The sequence below is a fragment of the Miniopterus schreibersii genome (genome assembly GCF_964146895.1).
Source record: "Miniopterus schreibersii genome assembly, chromosome: 11".
Lineage (NCBI taxonomy): Eukaryota > Metazoa > Chordata > Mammalia > Chiroptera > Miniopteridae > Miniopterus > Miniopterus schreibersii.
Window position 1 is genome coordinate 39,265,272 of NC_138111.1, and position 12,788 is coordinate 39,278,059.

The window sequence follows — 12,788 nt, forward strand, 5'->3', positions numbered from 1 at the left end:
CTCCCCACCCTATCCAATTTATACAGTTTAAGTGTCATTGTTCAAACTCTCACCATCCACCCTCACGCAGAACTACTTCCTGCCTTTAAAAGGTGTCATGCGCCTCATAGTTCTTTGCCTTTAACAGGGCTGTTCTTACTATTCCGAGTGCCCTTCTCCCATTTCTATGGCAAAATTTACTAAATTCTTGTGCTTCCAGAAGAAGCTGAGAAATTACTTGTCTCCCTGTGGCCCAGATGGAGAGCCCACTCCCTGATGCTTCCTTAACTGTGCTCCTGTTAGCATTTTGTGCATATCTCCATCCAGACCTGGATTAAGGAGCAAACCTGGGCTCACATATCTGGTCCCCGTTTCACGGTGGGCATTTGATTTCCTTAGACATACCATAATACTGCTGGAATTGTCCTAACAAGGAGGATATTAAATTTATTGGAACTTTTTTTTTTTTTTAAATATATCTTTATTGATTTCAGAGAGAGTTGAAAGGAAAGGGAGAGAGAGAGATAGAAACATCAATGATGAGAGAATCATTGATCAGCTGCCTCCTGCATGGCCCCGACTGGGGATCGAGCCCGCAACCCGGGCATATGCCCTGACCAGGAATTGAACCCTGATCGCCTGGATTCTAGGTTGACGCTCAATCACTGAGCCACATCTGGCCTGGCATTGGAACTCTTTTCAGTGAGACTAAAAGGTGTGGTTAGGAAGAACTGATTGAAAAGTAAGTAGAGTTGAAAATCCCCAGGAAGTGGGTTCCAATCATAAGATGGTCTTAGCCCCGAACTACCTTCTCTGGTGGAAGAGTCTGGGTACTTGTAACACTTCTGCATTAGCAGATGGAGCTTCCGTGCTTGGTGTCAGTGCTGAAGGACTTTGGGCAATAGAGAAGAGGCTAGGCTTGGCAGTCTTAAATCATTCGCCACGTAACACTCAGACACTCTTCCAAAGTAACACTTAAAGTATTAAACTTCTTGAGCCCTTAGCTGAAGAATTTGTGTTTTAGCTTGTCTAAGAGGCTTTCCTGTCCAATCTTGTCTTTAGTCTAGCACTTACCACACTGTGTGAACATCTTGTTTTCTCAAGGAATCTGTTTATGTGTTCCATCATCCTACGAACTAGATTTTATTCTCTGTGTACCCTAAGCACCTGGCGTAGTGCTGGACACCTAGCAGACACTCAGAAGGAGTTGATTAGATTAACAAATCTGTGCAGTTAGTCCAGCCAATGGTAATTAAATCACTTTTAAATAGTGTCTTTATAAATTAGCTAAAATCTTAATTTCATAATCAGGCTGCAAGTGTGGCATCAAATAAATTCTAGGCCTAGATTAATATATTTATTTATGTAATTTCTCCACAAATAATGAATATTTGCATTATATATTAATAGCCCCAGAAACATTTTTCTTTACTGAGAAAATAAGACATACCTCTTATTTGCTGATGTTTTTCCTTTCGCTGGAAGATAAGCCTATGCTCATTTATATCTGGCCCCATTGTTTCACAGCATAAACTCCTGTGGCATGCAAAAATTCTCCATTTACACCTGTGATTCCATATGGCTCTAGGTGAGGTAGCCTAATAGGCTGTCCTGTTACCCAGAACCCATTAGTAAATATTAGGCAATATTCACTTTCTATTCAAAATAGGTAATGCTACTAATGCTTTATTTGTAGCACACTGGAAATGGGTGGCAACAATCTAGGGAGGAATTGGTCTTAAAATCTAAAGTGTTAGTTTAGAAAAGAACTCAACAGAGTGTCAACATTACTCTTATCACATCATTATCCTGAGGCTCAGAGGAGTAAGGGGCCCTGGCAAAGTTCACATTGCTTCTTAGTGGTACAGCGTGGAGAAGAATCTAGATGCCTTGGCTTCTGTGCTACTCCCATTCTACACAAACATGTCTCAGTGACTTCTTATCACTCTTCTCCCTGCCCTTCCATCAGAACTGAAGGTGACAGATGGCAGGATTTATGTAATGATGGGACTAGGAAGCTGAAGAGTGACAGAATTTGCTGTTCTGTGTATGGGCAAGATGCCAACAAAAGATGACTTCATATGTCCAAAAGTAATTTTTGGCTCTAGGTGAATGTTTGAGGAGTCATGTACATAACTCAAGGATGCTGAAAGTTATCATAATTGATAATTCCAGAATTTTTGGATTTAGGTATATTCCTATAAGGCTGTATTTATTATTAAAGTTCCTTTTGTTGACTTTCTTCTGTGTATGTTTGCCTGTTGCCCATTTTTCCTGTTGTGAGGGTTTAGTGAGTTTTCGAATTGGATTTTACCCTAACTGGTTTGGTGCCAGGTTTCCAGCTCTAAAAACAGAAGTTCCCTGTTTTCTGGCTACCAGTCCAGGGAGCTTAGTTCAAGGTATTGGCTCTGATCTTCAAAGTCTCTGGTGGCCTAAATCATGGCAAACTCAGAAATCTATGTTACACTTATACGGTATCCTGACAGTGAGATAGCAGTCAATTTACTTATTGCTTTTGTCAGTCAATTTTGTGGCAGAAATCACTGCCCCATGGGATGCTGCAGGACTGCATCTATCAGAGATAGAACAGACAGAGATTTTAAGGCATTAGGGTTCTTTACTCTGTGGAGATAGTATTTGTGAAAAAGAAAAACCCTTAGTAATATTTAACAGCATGAAACAACAGGCCTTATTTAGAAGAGATGGTGGATTATATTATGGAACAGAAGATTCCGGTAGTCACAGTTGCAGTTTCAGGAAGTTTATCAGACCATTTGGATGGGTCTATAATAAAAAAGAAATATAGGATTGCTGTTTGGTTAAGTATCAACAAGGGAATTTTAGTCAAAATATTTAAATTATAATGACAGAAATTGAGGGAGACACACAGAGAAACTTTCATAGATAGTAGACAAAATAATGAGGTCAGGGAGGAAGGAGAATGGAGCAGAGGTGGTATTAAGAGCTGCTAACTGCCCATAGAACAGCAGTAAGAATATATATCTGAGCTTGGATTGAGGACAGCCTTTCTTTAGCATAACATCTATGTTGGAGCTACAAAGGAAATGACTGCTCAATGTGAATGTATAAATGTTTTTAAAATTTTATAGGTAACAAAATTTTCTTATAAGTAAAAACTTTCTTATAAGAACATAAACAAAATTAAAAGACAAGTGGAAAACTGTAAAAATACTAGCAACTCATGACAATTGATTAATGTTCTAAGTATAAAAGAGCTATTATGAATTAATAAGAAAAATAAAACTCTAATGGAAAGAAGAAGCAATTTACTAGGACAATTACAAATGGCCACAGGAAAATTTAACTTTATGAGTTACCAAGTAAATATGTTTCTTTTTCTGTGATCAACTTGGCCAAAAGTTAATTTAAATTAATGATATGCCTGGTTTTGTCAATGATTCAGTAATAGGGACACTTTCATATACTGCTGAGGGGCATGTAAAATGGTATAACATTGTTATTTGGAAATAACTATCAAGAGCCTGAAAAAATATTCATGACTCATGAACCAATTGTCCTTCACCCTAAATTGTATCTTAAGGAAATAATCAGAGATGTTCATAACAATGTATGATCAAGTATATCCATAAAGTATTTATTTATAATAAAAATGGAAGCAGGCTGGTTATCTTGCAGTGAAAAAAAAAAATAATAACAGTAGAATTCTATATAAACATTTAATATTGTATTTTCTAAGATTGTTCAATAACATGGAGATCAATTCATGATATTATAATCATATTAAACTATATAGAAAGCATGATTCCTAAAATACTTGATGACATTTTCAAATATCACATCAATAGTTATTTATGAGTAATGGAATTACAGGCAATATCTATTTATTTATACTTTTATGAATTTTCAAAATTTTTTATATTGAAAATTTTCTGTATTGAAAAGTTGTCCATTTATAATCAGGGAAAAACAGTAAATATATTTTTCTAGCTTTGTTACATAAAAAATTCACTAATTTTGAGTGTATATAAAATAGAGAATATTATGATATTTTTAAAGGTATAGTGTGATATTAAGTTAATACTTAATAAATTGCCATTATGGCAGATGTTTGAGAATGGGCAGGATTGTCACAATTGATAAATGATTGAATTCTCTAGCATGAGTTATTTTCAGATTGATGTTCTGATATCCATACTTTCCCCTTTTCTCCATTTGCTCTTCTGCTCCAAATCCTTCTCTGTTTAGAGCTTGGTCTCTACTAGAAGGTTAGAGTCTGAGAACATCCTCCTTTTATTAATTTTTTGATATCTAAATAAGTAATTCTTAGACTTTTCAAAGTAGTGGAGTAAAAATTTGGGGAAACAAGAGGGCACTGAAAAATCAATGTGTTCTTACCAGTTTGCCAATAAGCAGGAGGCACCATAAGATCACTTTAAATGACTTGAAAGAAAGAACACAACAAACATGTCTAGGTCATTAACATTTGTCATTCATTTTTCTATAGTCACCAAATTATGGTTGAGTTTTCATCACGTTCTAGACATTCTGGAGGACCTGGGATACCTGTTGATAATTGCCCTAATAGAAATTACATTCAAGTAGGAGATGAAGAGCTAAAATGAAAAATTCAACTATTTAATAGTTACAGGTTCTGATAAGTGTAAAAAGAATCCGAACAAGCCATAGTGGGCAATGAAACAGCAGTAGAGAAATCAGGAAAGGATTCTCTGGGGAGATTACGCTTCAGCTGAGTGAGACCAGAAGTGTGAGAAGGAGCTAATGTTGTGAAGAGCTGGGTGAAGGAGCATTAGAAGACAGAACACCATAGATAAATGCCCTGTGACAGGAAATACAGAAATCAAAAGAATTCAGTGTGACTAAAGCACTATGAGTGGGGAAAAGTCCAGAGGTAAAGCTGGAGAATTAGGATCAAATCAGTCACAACATTATAGGCCAAGATGAGGTATTTGGGTTTTGTCCTAGCTTCAGTAGGGAGAACTGAATGGTTTTACTCATGGGAAGTGCCTTGATCTGTCTTAATTCTAGGCGTTTTCATGAAAATGAACCGATTATTCTCTCATCTGATCTGTAGCCAGTACTTTACTTGAAAAATTTTAAGATGTAAGGAAAAAATACACACATTAAAACTTTATCAACCTATTATTTTCTAAAACAATAATTTCTCAATATTTTCTCTTTGGAATAATTTCAGGTACTAAAAAACATGGTAGTTCTTTCCCCTATTATCACCTCTCCACTCCTTATTGAGGAAGGCTTCCCAGGGACAGTTACTTCCCAGTCACTCCATGTCGGCACATGTATCATTTAGGCTCCTGTGGATGGCTTTGGCTAGATTTAGAATAACAGCAGTCAGAATCTAATTTAGTAGCCAATTTTTGAAGCTATTATAAATCAAATTCTTCTTCTGTATAGTTGTCTAACTTAATAGCTACAGGTCAGTACTAGAATTTTGATACCATTTTGTTTTGTTTTCTCCCCAAATGCTTTGTACATTTTATGTGAAAGTCAAGTAAACTTGAATAATCATCATATTTTTATTTATATGACTTCACAGATACATTCGGTATTTACTTACTGTGATAATGGTCAGGTTTTCTGGCCAAGTATATCTTCGTGTGATTGAAGCCTCATGTTGCCCTGATTAACATCTAGAATATTCTTTTAATCATGAAGAATGATACTTCACAGTTTTATAAACTATCTAACTAGAGTATCTGAAACTAATTTAATTGCGTTAAAATAGATTTTATTTTTTTATTTATGTAGTATAAAACGTAAATATATAGAATTTTGTATTTTAATTAAAACTATGACTCTGAAACTTACTATGTGAACTTGGGCAAGTATTTAACCTTTCTGTGCCTTAGTTTCCTCCTCTAAAAAATGCAGTGGTATAAAATTAAGGTAGTAATAAGAATTAAAGGAGTATATATATGTATATATAAAACTTACCATATATATGTATATGTGTATATATAACTTTCTATATATAAGACTAAGTTATATATATGTGTGTATATATATAAAATTTACCACACATTTGCAAGAATTATGTTAGTTCTTCAGAAACATTTATTTTTCCACTTAATAAATACAGTGTCCCAGGCATTGTGCTATATATTGGATATACCAAATGAGTAAGGACAAATTTTGTCTCTCGCCTGAGCTTCCTGCCAATAGAACTGGAGAGTAGAGAAGGAATGTGGAAGTCAGCAGTGAAAACATAAGAAACCTGAACCATTGGGAAAACCACTAATCCATCCTGTGCTCTGCAGGATTCTAATGTTAAAGTTGGGTCCAATAAGTTATTTTTCCTCTTTTCAGACTGTGTTAGTGATCAAATGTTATCTTCCTTTTGGAAAGCCACAGGAAGTTTTTTGTTTTTTTTGTTTTTTTAATTTAACTGGCAGTAACATATTGTGATGGGTAAACACAGATTACAGAATCAGATGCACAGATTATAGAATCGGATAGACCTGGATTCAAATCTCTTTACCAGCTATGTGACCTCTGCAAGTTTTGTAACCTCTCTGAATCTATGCTTCCCTGAGACTTTCCTCATCTGTAATATGCGATAATAATGCTGCAACTCTCATGGGTTTATTGTGAAAACTAAATGAGCTATGCACTTAGAAAACTTTAGCACATAGTAAGTACTCAAAAAATTATCAATCATCATGTTAATATTATGGTAATTAGCCACTGTATTTATTTTAATGATGAGAATTCATAAAAGTTATATGAATTGCCCAATGACTTAATGTGGATTAAAACCCATTTCTCCCTGACTTCAGAATCCTTGTTGTTTGCATGGATATTTTGCCTCCTAATGAGAAAAAAAAATTGGACCAATGCCTCAGAAACTAAAATCATGTAATCCCTGTTACTATTATTAATAAAAATAAAAATAAAAGGCTCGTGGTTATTAAACTATACCAGAATAAGCATTAACAGGCTGACAAAAATAGCAAGTATGGTTTTCATTAGCTTTCTTCATTAAAATCCTCTACCGTGCAGAGCTGAGGCTTTGAGAATTTTCCAGATCACAGCATGTCTCTGTTTCCCAGGTGAACAGACCTTATGGTTCAACCCAGTGCTAGCCATAGTTGTCAGAAGCCCAGATGCACAAAGTAGTGCGTGTGGCTGGGGCAGGCTCTCTGCTCTCACGAGTGGGAGTCAGATGGTGTTTGAGAAGATATATGTGAGGCTTGAGCTTATACTTTTGTCTAATTTGAGTATCCATTCACCAAAAGATAGAACTAATGCTGCACTGAAATGCTGAGCTTCCTTCCAATACACAGTGTATACAAACAGTAATTGGAGATTCACTACTTAAATCTTCCTCCCAAAAGATATTAATTCATGAGTTCTTTAACATGTTGGCCAGATTTATGGTTTTTATAATACAAAATTATCTTAAATACCTATCTTATGTGTGTGCATGTGTGTGTTTGTGTGCACGTGGTGTATGTGTCTGTGTAATGTCGAGGCTCAGAACAAAGAACATCTACCATATTTTAAAAATGCAGATATTAATTGGCTTAGAAATGCACATCTCAAATTCTTATATTTTTAACAAGCCTCCATGGATTCATTAAAATTTCAGAATCATACCAAAAAATTACACCCTTTGTGAATAGAGGTTTTAGAGTTTCAAAGCTTGAATGAGGATGTATTTTAGCTTTTGGCCTTTGAAAATTTGTTATACATTTTTAGTGTGGGTGTATATGTAGGATTTCTATTTTTGGTGAAAAAAGCTGCTTATAGACCTTAGCATTTTGGTGAAAGAAGCTGCTTATATACCTTAGCATTTTCCAAAGTGAAACATTTTATGTATTAAAGTTTTAGACTCTGTTAGTAAAAGATATCCCCTCTCCACTGCAGAGAGAAAGCAGTTAAGTAGAGCCATGTGTGGTTCTCTCCCCCTGTGTTCTCTGCAGCTTACTGTCTTCTTGGAAGAAGCCAAGAAGGAAAGGCAGGTGTTTTGTTTTGCTTTGTTTTCTGAGAGCAGCAGCTTTGGGAAGGACAGCACATATGACTTCATATTGGAAATAATACATTACTAATATTTTTGAGCACTTACCACATACTGGTTCCTCTTCTAAGGGCTCCGCACATATTATCTAATTAATTTTACAATATTCCTTTGACATAGGTAGTATTATTATCCCCGCTTTGCAGATGAGAAACCAAAGCATGATGAGGTTAGGAAACTTCCCAACACTGCATGCACTGGTAAAGCTGGGGTTTAAACCAGGCCATTAGGTCTATGCCAGTGGTGTCAGCGAATGAACACTATCATCCTTGTATTACACTGAAGTGTGTTTTTATTATCTCAGCACTGCACTGATTGCTTTTAATTCTCCCAGAAACCTCGAGGTGGAAACTGTTACAGACCCTGTTTTACAACATGGAAACTGAGGCTCTGAGCGGTTAAGTAGCTGGTCCAGGGCTGCACAGCTAAAGAGAGGTGGGACTTGAGTTTGAATTGAGTCTGATACTAAAGCTACAGGGTAAAGACAGTGAGAATGAAGCACAGACGGCCCAAGCCCTGCTCATTTTCTGATACGAGCATAGGCTTCCCATTATCCGGGCCGTATCACTACCTCCTTTATGAGTCAGGGTAAAAAAGAAAAAGAGAAAAGGATTTACAAGTGTTCAGGCTTCAGATACGATGGAGAATGGAGGTCACCTTGCAGCAGAGGTTCTGTTCGGCACACTTGCTTTGAGTGTGTGTGGTGGGGCGGGGGTGGGGGTAGTCAGCTGTTACTTAAACTGAAGTTGAATAAACTTCATGAAGAAAAATTTTAGAAGAAGCTAAATTACTAGTGAGTTTCTTCTTGAAAGTCCCTAAAGGGATTTATGAGAAGTAAGTCAAAGGATTTAAGAGGATTAGACGCTATTATATTTAAAGTGCCCCTATAACATATTATTGACTCTAGCCCTGCAGAGGGTTTTAAATAACTACACTCCAACACGTGCAGGATTTAAGGTCCGAGATGTCCAATGTAGAGAAAAGGAGGTTTGAGTGGCGCTTGTTGCCTGTCGTTAGACATTTGGAGGGCATTCTCTAGAAGAGAAACTCGATTTAGAGGTTATAGGGAGGCACATTTCACTTCAGTTTTAGGAGGAAATTTCTGTCAACTGGAGCTGTCCAACCACAGAATGGGCTGCCTCAAAAACTCACCTGCTCTCTGCTCATGCAGAAGGGAAGCAGGTGGTGAGATCCCAACTCTAGGGAGAAAACAGAGTAGACAGCTATCCTAATTCTGAGATATTTTCATTTTACAAAGAATAAATGTTGTTTAAGCTACTTAATAATGTGAGTCATTTATTTGGATAGATTTTAATGTATCTTAGAATCTATAACCTATAAAAGATGGCAAAAGGGGGAAAATAAGTAAAGAAAAGAAGTTATTTTATCTATTTCAAGATTTGGAATTAAATAAGAACTGCTCTTTAGGTCAATGGATTCTATAAAGAGATTTAATATTTTTGAAAATATTGTAGGAGCTTCTAAAAATTTCTAACTGTATTTGAGTGCAGTTAAAGGGGAGAAACAGGAAAAGCATGCTTTTTAAAGAAAAAAAGAGATAAATTTGCAATAGAGTTCAAAACACAAATTACTTTTTGATAAAAATGGTGAATTCTCAAACACAACAAAACTAATAACTGAGGCCAGTCATAAGGCAAGCAGGATGTTAATGCTGAGATTATAAGTTATAGAGGCAAGTGGAGTTACGTACAAAGGCTCACCATTGGGCTGGTCCTGATATATCCCTGGGATACTTTAATATTATTCTTCTACATTCATCTATTAGAGCTACAAAATTTCTGTTCAATTAATGTCCAGGATACCTATGAATTCCAATGCTATAATAACAAACTGTGAAAAATTACATTGGAACATTTTTTGAGTGTCGTGAACAGAAAACACACTTCAGCAGGAGGCTCTGGAACACTCTCAACTACCTGGTTACTGTGTGATTTCCTTTCTGTTTTTTTTAGGTTTTCATGGGTCAGCCCCTTTTATATTAAGGCGTATAAAGGAAGACAATGTGCAGTGCGGTGCTGTGCTACACTGAGGCTGCCATGATGTTTCTAAAGAGAGAGAACGTGGTTTTCAAAAGGAAGGAATGTGGAGCGTATATTGTGGCTTATTGTCAGAGTTAAGGAAGGTCAATCCTATCATGGTTCTTAAGTTTAGCATCATTTACACGGGAAATAAAAAGTGATGATGATAAGTGGGAAGTAGGCTTATGTAGCACGGGAGAGAATTAACTTGTTCGAGGGCAGGCTACGGAGTAGAGATTTGATGTGCTGGGTTTGCTGTGTTGTAGGATACTGAAAGCTCATATGGTCTTGCCAGGCTTCTAAGCCTGCTAGAATTTGTTCTGTAGATTTATAAATATCCACATTCATAAAATGTGTAAACAGGCATTTTGGATTTATGAGATGCTAACTCCTGGGGCTGGGCTTGCTTCTCTCTGCTCTTTTCTCATTAGCCTCCTCTCTAAAACCCAGGGAGGTATCATTCCATGTGAAAATATCCTTTCCTGAAAGTTGGGGGTGGGGAGTCCTGAAAACCCTGCTTTTGATGTTTGGATAGCAAACAATTCTGGCACAAACTACTCCAATGGGAGAAGAAAAGCCTCCTCTAGCACACTGTGATCCTTTGATCTTCACCTCTTTTGCAGTGTAATCTTCAAATCAGTTCTCTGGAGGTTTGTGCTCCTCTCCTCTAATTGCTGTTAGAGAGGGCTGTGGATGCTCCTACTTCCCCATTCCAGAGTTCCAAACTATTCCCTTTGACCAAAGTTACTGAGTAAAAATTAAAAGGGCTAGGGGGATCAAAGGCTGTGTGTTTCCAGAATGATGCTGTCATTTTTGTGGGGTCCTTAACATTTTGGAATAGTGAAGAGCGGGGGAGAGGCAACTGCAGTGTTTTAGCGTTTTCGTGGAGCAGACTTCTCCCAGCTGCAACAGAACCACTTAATAGCATTTAATAGCTTAGAAAGGCTGGAGCCTTGTAGCCTCACTGAAGGCAGTATCTTGCGCGCTGATGAATGCCTCGCTGCAGTGTTGCATGAGGAAACCCATACTGCCCCTTGTCTCCCACCTTCCTCTGGCCCCATTTATTAAACTCATGGTAACTCATAAGAAGCACTGGGGTTTAACCTGCCTTACTTGACTTCGTTAGCTGCTGCTATAAGTATGTAAGTATGCACACTTGTGCTCACTAACTGGAAATTATCTGTGGGTTCTGTCCTTAATATCAGCTCATGGTGCCTGGAAGATAGTTCATGGCATAAGGGGACAGTATGTGCCAGGCACTGTTCTACGTCCTTCACTGACATTAGCTCATGAATGGTCAAAACAACCTTAGGAATGTGATTTTATTTTTATCTCCGTTTTATAGATGAGGACTCTAAGGCACAGGGTAGGTGAGTAAATTGCCCCAGGCCAGGGTCAAAATTAGAATTTGAACGATGCAGCCTGATTTCAGAATTCATAGTGTTTACTACATCAACATCACACCAAAGAAGTAATCTGAAATGCAGAGCATTTCTTCTTCAAGATCTTTTACCTCAATACTTGATTAAGGTAAAATCGCCAGAAAATTGAGACAGTGGCTTTCTTGCTATGGCTCCTTTAATTTTGAAAGAAATAGGTGAGAAAGGAGAGCTTATCTTTGTAGTCTGGTAGACTGGTTTCAATCATAACGTGGTTTAGGCCTGTTTCTCAAAACCTCACTTTTTTAACCTGTGAAATGGGGATATTGACCATAACATCTACTTCATAAGGTTGCCAATGGCATGAACTTATGTACTGCATTTAGAAATGCTGGACATGTTAGTTGGTACTGTTGTAAAACTACCTTTAATCCTTTGTGGAAATGGAATGGTGACAGAAAATGAGCTTACTGTGTGTGGGATTTATTAAAGTAATATTGCTTAATAGAAGACAATCAGGTGCATGAATTTTATTATACAAAGCAAGTCAAAGGTATGGATTCCACTAATGGACTAGATTTTCTGCAATAGTGTCCTTAGATCTGGAACATGGGACCATTGTGAGGGAAGTAGTGTTGTATTGTAGTATGTCAGGTGTTTATTACACTCCACAGAGGATCCACATTCTGAGTTACAGCAGAGTCCCTGCGTATCACATCTGCTCTGACCTCTCCCCATTCTGCTTCAGAATGCATAGTAGTCATGAGCCTGAGATTTACCAGTATCTTCAAGTTAATTAGAAAGAGAAAATCAGTAGTCATAGGGAGGGACATAGAGAGGAAAAATAAGTAAGATAGCAATTCTCTAAGGATGGGAATTCTCCCGGCAGCCATCAGTCACCTGCACCCACTGAGGTCTGATGGGAGGGAGGGAGGGGGTCTTGGGCAATGCAAGTGCCCAATCCTCAGACTTCACTACTCTAAGTGAAATTATCCAATTTCTACCTTCAAATTGAAAAGTTCCCCTTTATTCTCTTACCACAGGATTTCTAAGGACCATATTCGCCAACACAGCAACTCTCTCTTAAAGCCATCCTTAGAAAATGTTGGGGGTGGGTATCCACACTTCAGGAAACTCCATCTTTTATAGAAAGCATTCCCATTGGCACTTTAAGGGTTAAACTTTTGTCGCAGAGAGAGTATCAAGTAGCTTTCCAGTAGGGGATAGCCCCCAATTTAGAAACTGCCACGTTAAAAGATAAGCCAAAGACACATTAGTTTACACTGCTTTCTATGAAAGAAATCACTCACTCGCGGCTCCCAGGGTGTATGTTAGTTTGCTTTTCTTTCTGCC

General features: G+C 37.3%; 1 protein-coding gene across 1 annotated transcript in view; it reads left to right on the forward strand.

The window, feature by feature from the left end:
• Positions 1-12,788, forward strand: part of TRPM3 (transient receptor potential cation channel subfamily M member 3) — a 738,103-nt gene that overhangs the window by 311,160 nt on the left and 414,155 nt on the right. The gene's annotated exons all lie outside the window — the stretch shown is intronic.